This window comes from Monodon monoceros, unplaced genomic scaffold, assembly GCF_005190385.1.
Source record: "Monodon monoceros isolate NGI ecotype Baffin Bay Population unplaced genomic scaffold, NGI_Narwhal_1 Super_Scaffold_16, whole genome shotgun sequence".
Taxonomy (NCBI): Eukaryota; Metazoa; Chordata; class Mammalia; order Artiodactyla; family Monodontidae; genus Monodon; species Monodon monoceros.
The window spans coordinates 18028647-18046248 of record NW_021703772.1 but is presented as its reverse complement, the minus strand read 5'-3'; positions in this window follow the sequence as shown (position 1 = coordinate 18046248).

Here is a 17602-nt window from a genome sequence, read left to right as displayed (position 1 = left end):
TTATTATTAAGTTGTAGGAGTTCTATTTTTTTTTTAAACATCTTTATTGGAGTATAATTGCTTCACATTGTTGTGTTAGTTTCTGCTGTATAACAAAGTGAATCAGCTATACGTATACATATATCCCCATGTCCCCTCCGTCTTGCGTCTTCCTCCCAGCCTCCCCATCCCAACCCTCTAGGTGGTCAGAAAGCACCGAGCTGATCTCCCTGCGCTATGCGGCTGCTTCCCACTAGCTATCTGTTTTACATTTGGTAGTGTATATATGTCCATGCCACTCTCTCACTTTGTCCCAGCTTACGCTTCTCCCTCCCTGTGTCCTCAAGTCCATTCTCTACATCTGTGTCTTTATTCCTGTCCTGCCCCTAGGTTCTTCAGAACCATTTTTTAATTTTAGATTCCATATATATGTGTTAGCATACGGTGTTTGTCTTTCTCTTTCTGACTTCATTCTGTATGACAGACTCGAGGTCCATCCACCTCACTACAAATAACTCAGTTTTGTTTCTTTTTATGGCTGAGTAATTTTCCATTGTATATATGTGCTACATCTTCTTTATCCATTCACCTGTCAGTGGACACTTAGGTTGCTTCCATGTCCTGGCTATTGCAGATAGAGCTGCAATGAACATTGTGGTACGTCTCTTTTTGAATTATGGTTTTCTCAGGGTATATGCCCAGTAGTGGGATTGCTGGATCATATGGTAGCTCTATTTTTATTTTTTTAAGGAACTTCCATACTGTGCTCCGTAGTGGCTCTATCAGTTTACATTCCCACCTGTACGAGTTCTTTACATACTCTTCATACTAAGTAGCTTTGGGATTACCAGCAATATTCGTTAAAATGTATATTCCTGAGCCAAACCTCAGGCCTCCTGTAAAGATTCTTGGTCAGGGTGGGCCCTGGGAGTTGGTATTTTATGCCAGCGCTCCTGATGATTTTGACACACAGTCAGGTTTAGGAACTACTGTAGTAGAAGGAGCACTGGATTGGGCATTGAATGACCCAGTGATGACCCCAGTCCATTCACTAACTCAGCTTCTCTCTCTGGGTCTGTGTCCCCATCTTTCTAATGAGGGAGTCTACTAGTTGGCAGTGAAGCCCTGTCTGGGTTCGAGAGCTGAGAGCAGAAAGTGCAGCTCCAGCCTGGGAGCAATCTCCGAAGGACCTGATGGAACAGCAGTTGGCTGGGAGTTGTCGAGTAGCAGCTGGTTGGGTCTATGAGCTTCTTGCAGCTGTTTGTGATATGTCAAATGAATTTTTGTTTTTATGTGTTCATGTACTCTGAGATATTTTACAGTGTGTTTGACATTTTACAGTATATTAGAGTGTGTACATGCCTAATTAAAACAGATGTTCATTTGATAAAATAATTACTGGATACACTGAAGAAAAATGGCTAATTATATATACAGCATAAACACCTAAACATATGCTATAAATATGTACTTGAGAAGTACTGGAAAGTAGGTATAATTGGCTGGATTCTCTTTTTGTGCCCAGACTTAGAGTCATCCCTTAGGCTTTCCTGGTTTTGGGAGCCACTGACTTCAGAATTTTCTGCCTAGATTTTTATCCTCCTCCCCCCATCGTACCCTTCTTTCCTTTTCTGGAATGAGGTGAGGAGAAATTCTCTCTCCACTGAACAGAGGTGGAGTGAATTCAACAGAAGCATAAAGAATGATAATTGTAGTACTATGTGCCAGGCCCTGTGTTAGACACAATGCATTATCTCCTTTCATTGTCACACTGGTTCTCTGAGGCAGCTACTTATTCTCTATTTGTTTATTTATTTTTTTGCTTTTTGTACCACGTTATTCCAACCTGAGCACCTCAGTATAAAACTGAACAGTGGTGAATTGTTTTCCTTACTAATTCTGAATTACTGTAAATGTACGAGTTCTGCTAGCAGTTCAACATTTAATAGATTAAATCATCTCTGACTCATGGTAGATTTCATATAATGAAAACACCTAAAACAATTAGTGCAATATACTGAACTGATCAAAATAAAATGAACTTTGGAAAACAAGGCTGTGAGATTATTACTGACATATCCAATACTTTCCCTTTTACAGATGGGGAAACTGAAGCTCACTGAGGTTAACAACTTGCCCAAGATCTCTAAGCTTGGAAAAGATTTAAGCTGAGGTCTGACTGTAGAGCCCATTCTCTTTAACCACTGCCCTAGACTGCCTCTGTAAGAATGTCTTTCTGGCCAGGCACTTCCGTGCTCCCAGATGGGGAATATTGCTGGCATGGGGAACTCAGCTCAGACATCTCTGCTGCCACATTATACATTTCAGAGCATCGCAGACCAGACTCCTTCAACAGAAAGTCTGTATGCCCTCTTTCTGTAGGTGTGTGGGGTGGGCTTGATGTGCAAGTGAGTGGAAGGTCTACTCTGGATCCCCCATGGACCCCCGGGGGTTGCTGGTGCATGGGGGACCGGCTAGGGGATGCTGTTAGCTGGGTCACTGTGTTGGTGTTAGGCTTTCAAAGGCAAAGTTGGTTGCTCATGCCTGCTGTAGGTGGTAGGGTAAAAAGCGTTTTGGAGGCAATGTAAATACACTCAAAATATTGAGAAGTCCGTTAAATACCAAACAAGGGGTTTGTTTTCTCAAGGTTATGTCATGTGGACTTGGCTTTTCTGTAGACAATTCAGCTTGCTTGGAGCTTGGAGGACTGAAACACTTAGTCTATCAGACCCTACTCATGGGAAGGCAGCTGCAATCTGTTTTTTTGACATTTTGGGGAAATGGGTTATTCTGGTTCTCTATAACCACATAAGATCTGCAGGGATCCTAAAAGTAATTTATATAGTGATGATTCAGGATGTGCCTAGGGTCATGACAGGAGTATCAAATGGCAGTGTTTGTAGAATGTAGAATGTACGGCCAAAGGCATGGGCTCTTCCATCCACTTGCTGTGTGACCTCCAGCCGGTGACTTAGACGTGCTGCAGTTTCTTCGTCTCTGTCCTGGGAATAATGAGTACGCACCTCATAGGATTGTTGTGAGGTTTAAATAAATAATCGATGAAAGGCAGTCAGCACTGTGCCTGGCAACAGTAAGCATACAACAAATATTACATTATTATTAGTATTATTACTGGTTTGGTAACTTATAGCTATTTATTTTGGAAGATAAAGGAAGGAAGTTGCACTAAATCAATTTTAGGCCACCAGACTCAACTTGGGTAAGCCACACCTACTCTTTCTTGGCCATAGTGTTTTCATCTGTAAAGTAAAATGGTTGGATTAGAGGACCTTTTAGGTCACTCTGGCTCTTAGAGTCTGAGACTTGGTGTTGCACATTCCCTGGCTTCCCTCTGCCTTCTCACTTTACTTCTAAGCTTGTGGGAACCATGAGTGCTTAGAAGGAGCCCAGGTGGAGGGAAGGACTCGTGTATGGTCAACAGTGAGTGCTGGGGGGAACCGCGGTGGAGCAGTCTTCTTGGAAGTGTCATGTTCTGAGCTGTTTTCCTTTCTCTCCTTTAAATTATTTCTACCTGCTATTTGCACTTGGCAGTCAGGGAGAGTGGAGGTGGGAGATCCCAGAATTCTATATCCCTGGGCTCCGTGACAAGCAAAGTCTAGCTAAACAGGAGAAGGCCTGAGCTTCACGGGCCTCCAGGATTTGGAGGGCTTTGCTGTACAGTCAATGGGCCCATCAACAAGTGCTTATTGGCAGCACCTTGATGTAAGAGCTGTCCCAAAGTGGCCTGGACACAGCCCTGCTCTATTGCTTGGGGGAGGTGGTGAGGGGGAGGGCAGCTGTTGGTGCATGTGGGCTGAAGAATTCCAAGGCTCTGGCCCACCCTTGGAGTGCCCCAGACTGTGGCCCTCAGTGCATGGAGATGGGGTGGAGGGGAGTTCTTCCCACCTTCCCCCACTGTATACCCACAGGTGGACTTACTGTTAAGGGGAATAACCATGCTGTGGACCTATTTAAAAAATGATATTGGGAAAACATTACTAATGACATGGTTTAAATAATTATCATGTGTAGTAGATTTTTCTTTAAAAAAGGCAAAATCAGTACTTCTTGTTAAGATGGTCCTATGAGATGCAGGGGTGCTGTTTGCAGATTTCCTCATTCCCTCTGCTGCTCATCACGTTGTGAATTTGCCTATGAGCAGACCAAGGCTTTGAGTCACAACGGGATCCACCTGCAGAAATGGATTGGCCTATGTTTTTCTTCATCCTCTGACTGCAGAGATTAAGGGAGTAAAGGTTGGCATAGGGCTGGGGTCTTGGAATATATTGGGGGTAGCAGTGAGGGCAGCTATTTGGGATAAAAGATCTTGGGGCTGGATATAGAGATGGATTATGGCAAAGGACTTCCATGAGAAAATAGAGCAGCCGTAATTGTGTTTATAAATCTTTCTGAATTTTGCAACTGATTAGATGACTTAGATTTCCACGAAAGGACTAATTGATTGATGTCAAACAAAATGCTTTGGGGAATCAATCCTAGTTGGAGTAATTAACAACTAAGTGTGTGAAATACCATGATGTTCTCATTTGATACCCAATCTGTTTCTTGGCCAAATCTCAGGCATTTAAATTTATATTTGGATTTAATGTGGCACATCTTACACTGGAAAATATGCTTGTTAAAGAAGTAAGTCAAATATTAAATATCTGTGGAAATGGAATATTCTCCTTATCCTAAAGATGGAAACTAAAATCTAGTTTTTTGCAGATGTAATTGCCATCACCCATGGTTTACAAAAGAGGATGGATCCATCCAGTGTCCCTGAAAGAAAGGCTCTTTCATTTCATCCACGGTCATACGTATATACCCGCAGAGTCAAAATACAGTCTGGCCAACTAAATTCCTCATGTCCAACCTGATACGTGTACAGATTAAGGTTACAGAATAATGATGCAAATTAATGGATCTCAGCTATAAATAGATTTTTGCCTCATGTCTTTTTTTTCTTTTGCTCTTCTTTTCTGATGAAAAAAGTAGATTATTGTAAAAGTTACTTTCAAAAGACTTTCGGCTTTTGAAAAGAAGATCCAATTTATTGAGCTTGATTCTCCAACTTAAAGGCTGGAGAGCAGATGTCTGAGTATACAGTTGGAACAAAGATGGAAAATTGGGAGGAGACACTCTCAGGGTTTATGCCAGTTTCTAGTAGAGGATTTGGAAGTGTTATAGAGATAAGTTTTCTAAGACTTTTTTTATTTCAGAACTGTTAGTGATGGAGAGGATAATTGTGTAGACTGATTTTATTCATTTCCTAAGTAAAGGGGTGACATTTTTTGATGTCCTGAATATGAGTAATTTACTGTACTTTAAGTAGATGGAAAGCTACATCTCATCTGAAAAAAAAAAAAAAAAAAAACCTTGACAAATGATTAGGAGTTGAACACATTTTCTACCAAAACAACGTTCTTGCTCATAAAAAAATATATCCCTGGTGGGTGTTTTGAATCCTACCTAAAAATAATAAGATGAAGAGAAAATTGAATGCTGTAAGAGACTAACGACATGTGTGGCGTAGCCTAACATTTGGTTATTTTTGAGAAGCAAATTGAATGTTCTGAAGCCTTCAGATCTCAGATGGCCATCTGACAGCTAGTGATATACCATGTGGGGGTGGCTGATGGAGAAGGAGCTGCTGTATCATTTCCAGATCTTTCCATTTGTGAGATGAGTGATTTTCTTTTTTTTTTTTTTTCCCCCTCTCCTTCTAAGGAAGGAAAGGCAGATAATTAATCTGGCTGTTCTCTTCAACTTTGGTTTTGAAAGATTTTTCTATCAAGGGTGGACTTTTTTGAGGTGTGTATCTTTTCTAGGTGTGAAAGATTTTTCTATCAAGGGTGGACTTTTTTGAGGTGTGTATCTTTTCTAGGTGTGGACTTACCTTGAGACAATCATTCCAGAATCTGCCTAGCTCTGGATTTACAAGTGGCTATGTCCAGGGAGAAAATGTTTGATCCTTCTGATTCTATTATTAGGAATATACCACATGAAACCTAGATAATCAGAATTGATCTGTCAAGCACATGAAGAGGTGTTCAATGACATGAGTCACTAGAGAAATACAAATGAAAACTGCAAAGTGAGATCCCGCTCTGCACCCACCAGAGCATCTAAAATTAAAACGACTGACCCTACCGTGTATTGATGAGGATGTAGAACACCTGGAATTCTCATATGCTGCTGGTGGGAATGCAAAATATTGCAGCCTCTTTGGAAAAAAGTTTGGCAACTTATTATAAAGTCAAATATACACTTATACCATATGACCTAGCAACTCCACTCCTAAGAATTTACCCGAGAGAACAGAAAACATATGTCCATGCAAAGACTGGTGCTTGTGTATCCGAAGCTATTTTATTCATACTGTTCAACACTGAAAATAATCCAAATACCCATCAATTGTGGTACATCCACACAATGGAATACTACTAAAAAATAAATGAATGGTTGATAAACACATCGACTGAAAAAAACGGAACAACCTAAAAGTTGAGAGTTTTATTTGGAGGACAAAACTGAGGACTTATGCCTGGGACACAGACAGCATCTCAGATAATTCTGAGAAACTGTTTCAAAGATGCAAGGGGGGCGCAGGATATATAGGACTTTTTGCAACAAAAGACCAGGTATTAGGAACATCAAAAGATTACTGTTAAAAAACGAAAACCAGATATCTCAAGTTAAGGAATTTAGCGCTTTTCTATGCATGGGAAGATGCGAGAGTCTGGGCTCACTGAAATAACTCCTTTGATGTGCACCTCAGCTATCTGGGGCTAGTACCCTGTGTTTTCTCATCCTGAGTTCCCTCAGGGCTTACCATCCAGGCTGCAGTAAAGTGATGGCTTGATGGCTGCAACATCCTTTGTTTACTGATATGGGAGGCAATATTTTAGTTCTCATACACAACAACATGAATATATCTCAGATACATTATGATGAGGGAAGGATGCCTGACACAAAAGACTACCTACGGTATGATTCAGCTTATATGAAATTCTAGAAAAGGTAAAATAAAAGTGATAGACAGTGGTTTCCTGGGACCAGGGAGTAGGGAGATAAAGTTGACAGCAAAGGAACAGGAAAAAACTTTTTGGATGATGGCAGTTTTCTGTATCTTGATTGTAACAATGATTGTAAATATTTGTTAAAATCATCTAATTGTACTCTTAAAATTGGTGAATTTTGTTTTATGTAAATTATAGCTCCATAAAGCTGAATTAATAAAAAATGGCTCAATGTGACACTTCTGTTAGGTGCTGTGGAATGAAGATTGGGTCCTTGTTAGAAAAGGAGAAACTTGTCATCTTATTGAGGGAAAAAGGCTTTCCCTCATGTTCCATTAGAGAATGAGACCATATCTTAAAACATACTTTACACATTCATAAATTCATTTATCCAAAACATGTATTAAGACACTACTCAGGCTTACCTCTAATCAAAAAATAAAGCGATGGCTGAAAATATAATCGGTGCTCAAAAAATATTGAATTGAATTGAAAATGTGGATGTTTCTTGAGAATAATATGCAAGTTTCTTGAGAATAATACGCAAGTTTCTATAAAGTATGTAGATCCTTCTTGAATTCAGTGGCAGTGTTGGGTTAAAACCAGTGGGTTTTGGCTGTCTGTGCAATGAGAAAACACTGGCACTGACTGAACTCTTGATTCAAGTTCAAGTCTGGAGCCAGAGAAATGGAATTCTCCCCTGATTGCATTTCTCTCTGGGCTTCGAAGATGGTGGGCCCTCCCTGTAGGAGAGCCATTCTGATTAGCAAGAGGATGAGTGGAGGTATTTGCACTCTGTGGATATTCTTAGAACTTTATGGTTGGTTTTCAGTGTGGCTGTATAATCTCCATGCAAATGCCATCTGCCATGTTTGGCACTTATGATAAAATATTTGAGACATTTTATTCATTTTGCTTGAAAAACAGATTTTGAGAAATCAGATCGCTCCCTTCCTGAGAACACAGCTCTGGAGAGCCTGTGTATGATTTCTTCCATGCATGACTCCGATTTCTATTTTCGTCCATGGCTTGGGCTATAAACTTGGTTTAAAAGTTAAGTTTTTGTTTGCCATTTTGAAACCATAAATTTAAAAATCAACTTTAAGCTTTGCCTGCTTTTTGTTTTCTCTTTGGTATTCATTTTTTACTGTTCTTTTCCAAGGCAGTTTGCACTTTTAGAATGATGCAATGAAGACTAACTTCCAGATATGGGTAATCAAAATCTCCAAAAAACAAGACCCAAACCTATTATTATCTGGATAAAGAAGAGCCTGGTTTTCTCTAACACAGTCAGTCCCTGATTCATAAGCACTCAATTTAAAAACAATCAATAGGGTTTCCCTGGTGGTGCAGTGGTTGAGAGTCCGCCTGCCGATGCAGGGGACACGGGTTCGTGCCCCGGTCCGGGAAGATCCCACATGCCGCAGAGCGGCTGGGCCCGTGAGCCATGGCCGCTGAGCCTGTGCGTCTGGAGCCTGTGCTCCGCAATGGGAGAGGCCACAACAGTGAGAGGCCCGTGTACCGCAAAAAAAAAAAAAAAAAAAAAAAACCAAAAAAACCAACCAATATATGTAAATTATTGATCCAAGCATTCAAACAGTTGCTGCCTATCCCTACCCACGTTCTACATTCTTCTTTCCATTCCTGGACTCTTCAGGAGAAAATCAATAAACAATAACAGAATTTGAATATTCTGGAGAAGCCATGGGTTCACAAGTAGAGGAAGAAATAAACAAGTTTAACCTGCTGAGGAACGGGATCCAGGAGAGCTACTAGGCCAGGCTGACTTTTCTGTGTGGTGGGTTCTTTAAATAATAACATTGCTTTTTTCTACATTTTCCAGAAAATTTTACTTCCCTTCCCCCCCCCTACTTATTGTAATTTTACCAGTCAGGACAATTATGAATTCAAATGACTAATCAGTGTTCTACTTAAAACTTTTAAGTAACTTTGGGAGAATTGGGAGGTTGTTAGCCAATCAGATATTAGTGTTAAAAGCTCAGTTAGTTCACCTTTTACCTAATTCCTACCCTTTGCCAATGGGAGGTTTTTTATTTTTAACTTCAACATATTTTCATGAACATTTCCAAATATACAGAAAAGTTGGAAGAATTGTGAATAGCCAAGTATCTAAGTATGAGTTTCCTATTGCTGCTATAACAAATGACAAACTTAGTGGCTTAAAAGAACACAAATGTATCATATTATTAGTTCTGGTGATCAGAGGTCTGAAGTGAGTCTTATAAGACTAAAATCAAGGTGCCAGCAGGGTTGTATTCCTTCTGGAGGTTCTAGGGGAGGATCTATTCCTTGCTTTTTCCAACTTCTAGAGGATGCACTTATTAGTTGGTTTGTGGCCACATTGCCCTGACCTCTACCTCTGTGGTCACATCACCTTTTCTGCCTCTGGCCTTCCTGCCTCCCTCTTCAAGGACTCAGTGATTACACTGGGCCCACTTGGATAGTCCAGGCTAATCTTTTTTTTTTTTTTTTTTGCGGTACGCGGGCCTCTCACTGTTGTGGCCTCTCCCGTTGCGGAGCACAGGCTCCGGACGCACAGCCTCAGTGGCCATGGCTTACGGGCCTAGCCGCTCCGCGGCATGTGGGATCTTCCTGGATGGGGGCACGAACCCGTGTCCCCTGCATTGGCAGGCGGACTCTCAACCACCGCGCCACCAGGGAAGCCTCAGGCTAATCTTTTAATGTCAAGATTCTTAATGACACCTGCAAAGTTCCTTTGGCCACATAACATAATGTACTCTCAAGTTCCATGGGAATAGGATGTGGACTTTTTTTTGGAGGGGGAGCATTATTCACCCTGCCGCAAACTACCACCTGTACTCTAAAATTAACATTTTGCTTTATCATGCATCTTTCCATCTGTTCATTTTTTTAAACCATCCATCAGTTCATTTCTCTCTCTTTTTTTTTTTTTTGCATGCATTTCGAAATAATTTGAAGACACCAGTACACTTCCTGCTATATACCTCAACATGGATCACTCTAGTCACTAACTAGAACCCGATATTTGTTTATGCTACAATATATTATTTGTTTATGGTAAATTTTTATATAGTGAAATGCACAAATCCTAAGCATGCTGTCGAGTTTTGACAAATGCATACACCTGTGTAGTACAAACTCCTATTAAGATACATAACATTACCATCTCTTAAGGAAGTTCATTTATTCCCTTTCTCAGTCAAACCTTGTCCAGTCTCAGTTTTTCCTTTTATTTTCACTAGAGATGAACTTAGTCTCTTCTAGCGTTTAACTCAGATAATATTTCTGAGGTTCCTCCACATTGCACGTATCAGAAGTTCTTTCCAAGAACACTACTTGGTAGTATCGTCTGTATCCATTGTCTGAATAGACCACAGGTTGCTCAGCCATTGCTCTGTTAATGTACACCTGGGCTATTTCCAATTTTTGGCTGTTATGAATAAAACTGCTGTGAACATTTTTGTTGGATTCTCTCTGTGAAATTATGCTCTTATTTTATTTTTTTGAATAGGTATGAATACCACCTTCTACTTTTTTGTGTGTGTGTGTGTGGCTCTTCTAGGGATTATAATATATATCCTCAACTTTTCACAGCCTATTTATATGGCATTAAAATAGTACTATTTTGCAAAAACATATAAGAATCTTGCAGATTTTTGGTCCATTTACCCATACCCTCCATTCTTTATGCTATAGTTGTCATATGTATTACATCTCCATGTTATAAACCCCACAATAAGTAGGATGCCATAATTTTTGCTTTAGTTATATGTATTTTAAATAAATTAAGAAGGAAATATAATTTTTACCCATATATTTATCAGTTATGGCATTACTAATTCCTTCCTGATGATTTAAGTTTCATTTTGGTGTCATCCTTTCAGTCTGAATAATTTTCTTTAACATTCTTGTAGTGCAGACCTGATGACAATGGATTCTCTAAGTTTTCATGTATCTGAAAAGTGTCGTTATTTTCTCTTAATTTTTGCAGGATATTTTTGTTATATAGATTCTGAGTAAACATATCTTTCTCTTTCTGAACTTTAAAGAAGTTGTTTCATTGTCTTGTCATCTTTTGTCATCCATTTTTTTTTTCTGATTGGAAGTGACAGTAATTCATATTATTGTTCCCCTGTATGTTATGTGTTGTTTTTCCGTGGCTACACTCAAGATTTTTCTCTTTATCTTTGGTTTCAGCAGTTTGACTATAATGTGCCTATAGCTGTGTTTTTCTTGAGTTCATTGAGCTTCTTGAATCTGCAAATTTAGATCTTTCCCTAAATTTGTGAAATTTTGGTCATTATGGTTTCAAATATTTTTTTCCTACCCCATTTCTCCTTTCCTTCTGAAACTCTAATGACGTGTATGTTAGACCTTTTGATATTGGCCATTTTTTCCAATCACTTTTTTCCCTCTGATTTTCATATTGGATTATTTCTATTGATTTATCTTCAAGTTCACTGGCTCTTTATCCTACTGTTTGTAGTCTTTTGTTAAACCCATCTAGTCAGTTTTTAAATTTCAGATGTTATGTTTTTCAGTACTAGAATAGTAGTTTCTATTTCTCTACTGAAGTTACCTATTTGTTCCTTCATTATAAACCATTTTCCTTTCTATCTATGAGCATAGTTATAGAAACTGCTTTAGCATCCTTGTCTACTAATTCTAGCATCTGGGTCATCTTAGGGTCAGTCTCTCTTGATCGCCATTTCTTTTGAGCATAGGTTACATTTTCCTATATCATGACATGACTAGTAATTTCAGATTGTGTTCTCAACACATTTTATATGTGATATGTTGTAGAGGCTCTGAATTCTGTTATGTTCCTCTGAAGAGTGTTCATTTTTTTGTGTTAGTAGCATTAGCTGGACTCAGACTCCAAACTCTGTCCCCTGAAGTTGGCGGGAGCGGAAACCTCTGTAGTTCTTTTAGCCGTAGCCGGGCTCCCACGAGCCTGCCCTGTGTACGTGCAGTTCAGTGGAGAGCAGAGATTTGGGCAGAGCGTGAAAAATTCGGGGCTCTTTCTTTGGCTCCCTCCTTCCCAGGATTTCCCCTGCCTCTATCCAGCTGCTGTGGTCCCCCAAACTCTGTCTACTTATTCTTCAGGCGAGTAGACTGCCGATTTTCTCTCCCAGTTTTAGCTGCCTGGTCCCACTGTGACTGGGTCCTGAGACAGAAAACTGTCAGCGCTCAGGGCTCTTCTAAGTGAGACTCCCCCCACCATCCTTCCTTTTCTTACAGCTCTGGTTGCTCTCCAGAGCCTTATGGTTAATTTTTATATTTTGTCAAGAGTTTATAGTTGTTAACTATGGGAGGGTTAGTCTGATAGGATATTTTCCCCTGGTCCCAGTGGAGCTCTGATTTAAGCAGGTACGGGTGAGTTTTTAGCCCTTGGTTGGGGGGCGGGGGGGTTAGGCCTGAGTGTTAACTTGGGCAAGTATTGGGAGTGTATTAGTTCAGAAAACGACATAGAGGAATGTCAAACATAAATGTTTACGTTTTCAGAATTTTGCTTCAGGCCAACATCTCTCTCTCCCCCTCCCCCGTCTTCCTCTCTCTGCCTTCTTCCCTTCCTCCTTTCCCTGTTGTTATGTCACATGCCCCCTCCCTCATCCCAGGACCCAGACTTGAGCAGAGCTAGTACCTGTGCTTCTCTTCAAGGGCATTTAGGATTAAATAAATGCTTGTAGGCTGTCTAGGGAACGTAACCGCCACCTGTGAAATTGTGAGTTTTGAACATTTAGGAGTCTGCCTCTGAGTGAAGACTGCCCATACTTTAAAATGCATCTTCTCCTGAGTTTTAGCCTCATGGCTGGAGTTGATTCTGTATTCCATCCCCTCGTTTTACCAGTTGCTCCTGAGAGGTTACCTCTGTTAGGCCCTGAGGCCACAACAGCTGTAGTTGGCTGCTAACTTGTAGAATAAATTACTTTTTATTTATTTATTTATTTTTGGCTGCGTGGAGTCTTTGTTGCTGTGCGCGGGCTTTCTCTAGTTGTGGCGAGCGGGGGCTACTCTTTGCTGTGGTATGCGGGCTTCTCATTGCGGTAGCTTGTCTTGTTGCGGAGCACGGTCTCTAGGCACGCGGGCTTCGGTAGCTGTGGCACATGGGCTCAGTAGTTGTGGCTTGCGGGCTCTAGAGCGCAGGCTCAGTAGTTGTGGTGCACGGGCTTAGCTGCTCCGCGGCATGTGGGATCTTCCCGGACCAGGGCTGGAACTCCCGTCCCCTGCATTGGCAGGCGGATTCTTAACCACTGTGCCACCAGGGAAGCTCTTAGTTATCTTTCTGAAGGAACATTCTGTTCTAAAGTTCTGTGCCTCTATCTATTTTTCCATCTATGGTACAACCAACTAGAGCATTTTCAGCTCAGTTAGGTTTTTCTTGTGTTACTAACCGTGGAGCTCAGAACAATCAGTTGAGCTTGGGATGGTCCATGCTGTTATTTTAGCCAACCAGATCACTTCAGCCTCTCAGCAGAGAGCCAGCCTATCTGCCACAATGATGGAAAATTGATTATAGAAAGACCATTTAGGTAGGATGGAGAGATGTGGTCTTAAATTCTGTTAGATTCAGACTTTCCTTTCAGAGGAAGGAATGACTCAAAGTTTACAACTGGAAAATTGGGAGAAGAAAAAACTTAAAACTTCTTTATCATTATTATGTCAGAGGGCAGACCCTGGAAGCTTATGACTTCTATTCAGAACACTTATTTTCTTAAATCTCCTCTGACATACACACTCTTTGGGATACGCATTGGAAACAGATTCAGTGTACTGTAAGAAAACCAGCTCTGCAATTGCCACGCCTAACTCACAAAACAGCTACGTTAAGAGCTTAGTGTTCACAGTGCTAAAGCGTTATTTGTTTTACAAAATGTTCTCTGAAGTGTTCCCTAAAAATACCAAGTTCCCTGAGTGCCTTTAAAATGAGAATCACATTACAAAAATCCTATTTAACAGAGCATTTTGGGAACATACAGGTTTGATTGTAAAAGATTACGGCTGATTTTACGAAGAACTCCAGAACTTACAAATAATTCAGAGGAGTGGCATTCCCTTCAGAGTCATCACCGTGTAGGTCTTTACACTTAACGCGTCTGGAATGGAGATGACAGTGTCTTCTTCATGGTGTTGCTGGGAGGATTAAATGAGATAACTAAGAAAAGTACGTGGGTGCAGTATGTGCTCAAAAAATAGTTTTTGTCTTCAATTCCAAAGAGGCTACAGTAACTCAAATATTTCTTGCTAAACTTAAGCGTGAATGCTGTTCTCTAAGCCTCAGTGATGGCTTATCTTTGGTCTGTGGGGTGAATTTGGAGTTAATTGTGGAGTAAGATGACTGATGGAGTGTGTGTGTGTGTGTGTGTGTGTGTGTGTGTGTTTGGGTGCGTGTGTGTACTGTGATTTGTTTACTTATATTTATTAGCCCCTTAAATTACTAATCTCACAGAACTCATATATATGTATATGTGTATGTGTGTCTATATGTATGTATGTATACACATATGTATAATATAAATAACATGATAATAATGTATGTACTATTTATGTACTTATTTTGGCACGGTGGAGGGACAGAGATAAACAAGTGCTGTATTTCTGTAGCTGGGGATGTAAACTCAAATGCCTACAGCAGTGATTCTTAATCTTTGCTAGATACTTAGTCACCCAGTGAACTTTAAAGTATCATGATAGTCAGCCATAGCCCATACCAATTCAGTAGGAACCTACAGGAAGGACATTAGCAGTTTTTAAGGCCCCTCCCTCCCCAGGTGATATCGATGTGCAGCCGAGCCTGAGAACTGCACCTCTGGGCTGGTGGACCTCAGTTCTGGGTGTACATTAGAGGCACCTGGGAGCTCTCAGCGATTCTGACACAGTTATCTGGGGTGGAGCCTGGGTACGGGATGTTTTTGAGAGCTCTGCCGTTGGTTTCAAAGTGCAGTCCAGTTTGGAAATCAGCGGCCTCGGACCCCAGCTGGTAAGGTAGGTGGGTCGAGTGTGGGAGGAGGTGCCCACACAAAGCCGGAGAGTGTCTGCCCTGTCGGAAGGGGGCAGCTGCTCTGTGGATCCCTGTGGGAATGTGGGCCCAGTGGTACCAGATCTTCTGTTTTCCATAAGACACTGGAAGGCTGGATATTTATGTGCACACTTCTAATTTTTTTACTGTGGTAAAATGTACATAACAAAATTTATCATTTTAACCACTTTTCAGTGTGTGGTTCGGTGGCATTAAGTGCATTCACATCACTGTGCAACCAGCACCACTGTCCAGCCACAGAACTTTATTCATCTTCCCAAATGGAAACTCTGTACCCATTAAACAATAACTCCCCATTTCCCTCTCTCCCCAGCCCCTGGTAACCACCATTCTACTTTCTGTCTCTGTGACTTTTTTTTTCTTTTTTTTGAGGTACGCGGGCCTCTCACTGTTGTGGCCTCTCCCGTTGCGGAGCACGGGCTCCAGACGTGCAGGCTCAGCGGCCATGGCTCACGGGCCCAGCCGCTCCGCAGCATGTGGGATCTTCCCGGACCGCAGCACGAACCCGTGTCCCCTGCATCGGCAGGCGGACCCTCAGCCACTGCGCCACCAGGGAAGCCCTCTGTGAATTTGACTACTGTAGGGATCTCATGTGAGTGGAATCATACGATATTGGTCCTCTTCTGACTGGCTTATCTCACTTAGTATAATGTCTTCAAGTTTTATCCATGTTGTAGCATGTGTCAGAATTTCCTTCCTTTTTACGGCTGAAGAGTATACCATTGAATGTATATAGCACATTTTGTTTGTCCATTCATCTGTTGAGGGACCCTTGGGTTGCTTCTACCTTTTGGCTACTGTGAGTAATGGTCCTATGAAGATGGGTGTACAAATATCTGTTGGGCCTGTTTTTAGTTCTTTTGAGTATCCTCTAGGGGAAATGCACTACTGCTTTCCTTTATTCTCACACTGTAACCACACACACAATACTTCACTTTTGACGTCAGTCGTGCGGGTCCCCCCGCTGCAACACAACAAGCAGTTCTTTGTGACACCAGCCAGGTTCCTATGATTCAGTTCACTCTGACACTAACTGGAGTTAGTGCAGGCCCCACAGGTTAAATGCTCAGCCCCGTAAGACTGTCCCCCGCACCTCAGACACAGTCACAAGCCCCAACGTTGTCACCTGTACTTTTGATTAACCAGGTATAAATCATAGGTTCGTAGGAACCCCTCCTTGGGTTTGATTATTTGCTTCAACAGCTCACAGAACTTAGGGAAGCACTCACTTAGATTGATTGTTTTTCTTTTTAATGATTATTTTATTTATTTTTGGCTGCATTGTGTCTCTGGTGCTGTGTGTGGGCTTTCTCTAGTTGTGGTGAGTGGGGGCTACTCTTTGTTGCGGTGCACGGGCTTCTCATTGCGGTGACTTCTCTTGTTGCGGAGCATGGGCTCTAGGTGCGCGGGCTTCAGTAGTTGTAGCACATGGACTCAGTAGTTGTGGCACGTGGGCTCAGTAGTTGTGGCACACGGGCTCAGTAGTTGTGGCTCATGGGCTCTAGAGCGCAGGCTCAGTAGTTGTGGTGCATGGGCTTAGTTGCTCCGCAGCATGTGGCATCTTCCTGGGCCAGGGCTTGAACCCGTGTCCCCTGCATTGGCCGGAGGATTCTTAACCACTGCGCCAACCGTGAAGTCCCTGACTGGTTTTTTATACGAAAAAGGATACGGGTGAACAGGCAGATGAAGAGGCACATAGGGCGAGGTCCAGAAGGGTCCTCAGCACAGGAGTTTCTGTCCCCATGGAGTTGGGGGCACCACCCTCCTGGTATGTGCATCTGTTCACCAACCCAGAAGCTCTCAGAACCCCATACTTTTGGGATTTTGGGAGGCTTTCTCATGTAGTCATGAACAATCATTATTTCAGTTCTTCCCAGAGGATAGGGGGTGAAATGGAAAGTTCCACGTTTCTAATCATGACTTGGTCTTTCTGGTGACCAGCCCCTGCCCTGAAGCTATGGCGAAGTCCACTAAGAGTCGCCTCATTAGTAAGAAGACACTCCTATCACCCAGAAAATTCCAAGGGATTTAGGAGCTCTGTGTCAGGAACTGGGACCAAAGACCAAATATTAGAAAAATGTGCCTAGTGCTCTTATCACCTAGGAAATTACAAAAGTTTTAGGAGCTCTGAGCCAGGAGCCAGGGACAGACACCAATATATATATTTTCTGTTTCACAGGTATATGCCCAGAAGTGGAATTGCTGGGCCATCTGGTAATTCTATGTTTAGGAGCTGCCATCCTGAACCTCCTAATTTTAAAATGTTTGCAACCAATTCCTATAAAACAATAACAAACACAGAGCTCCTGCTGGATTGGCACCTTGTGGGCTCAAGACTCTGGTGTAATGTAGCCCCTTTTCTTGCCTGGTTCCTAAGGCCATAAGTCACTTCTCTCCGGGCCTTGGTGTCCTCGTCTCCAAAATGAGGACACTGGGCTGAGTCATCCCTGGTTCTGTTTTGCTCGAACAGTCTGTGATGTTGGGAGTCGGTATGATTCCAATTTGACTGTGGTTCTTTTTCTTGCTTGTAGATCTTGGAACACTCCAAGACCAGTGT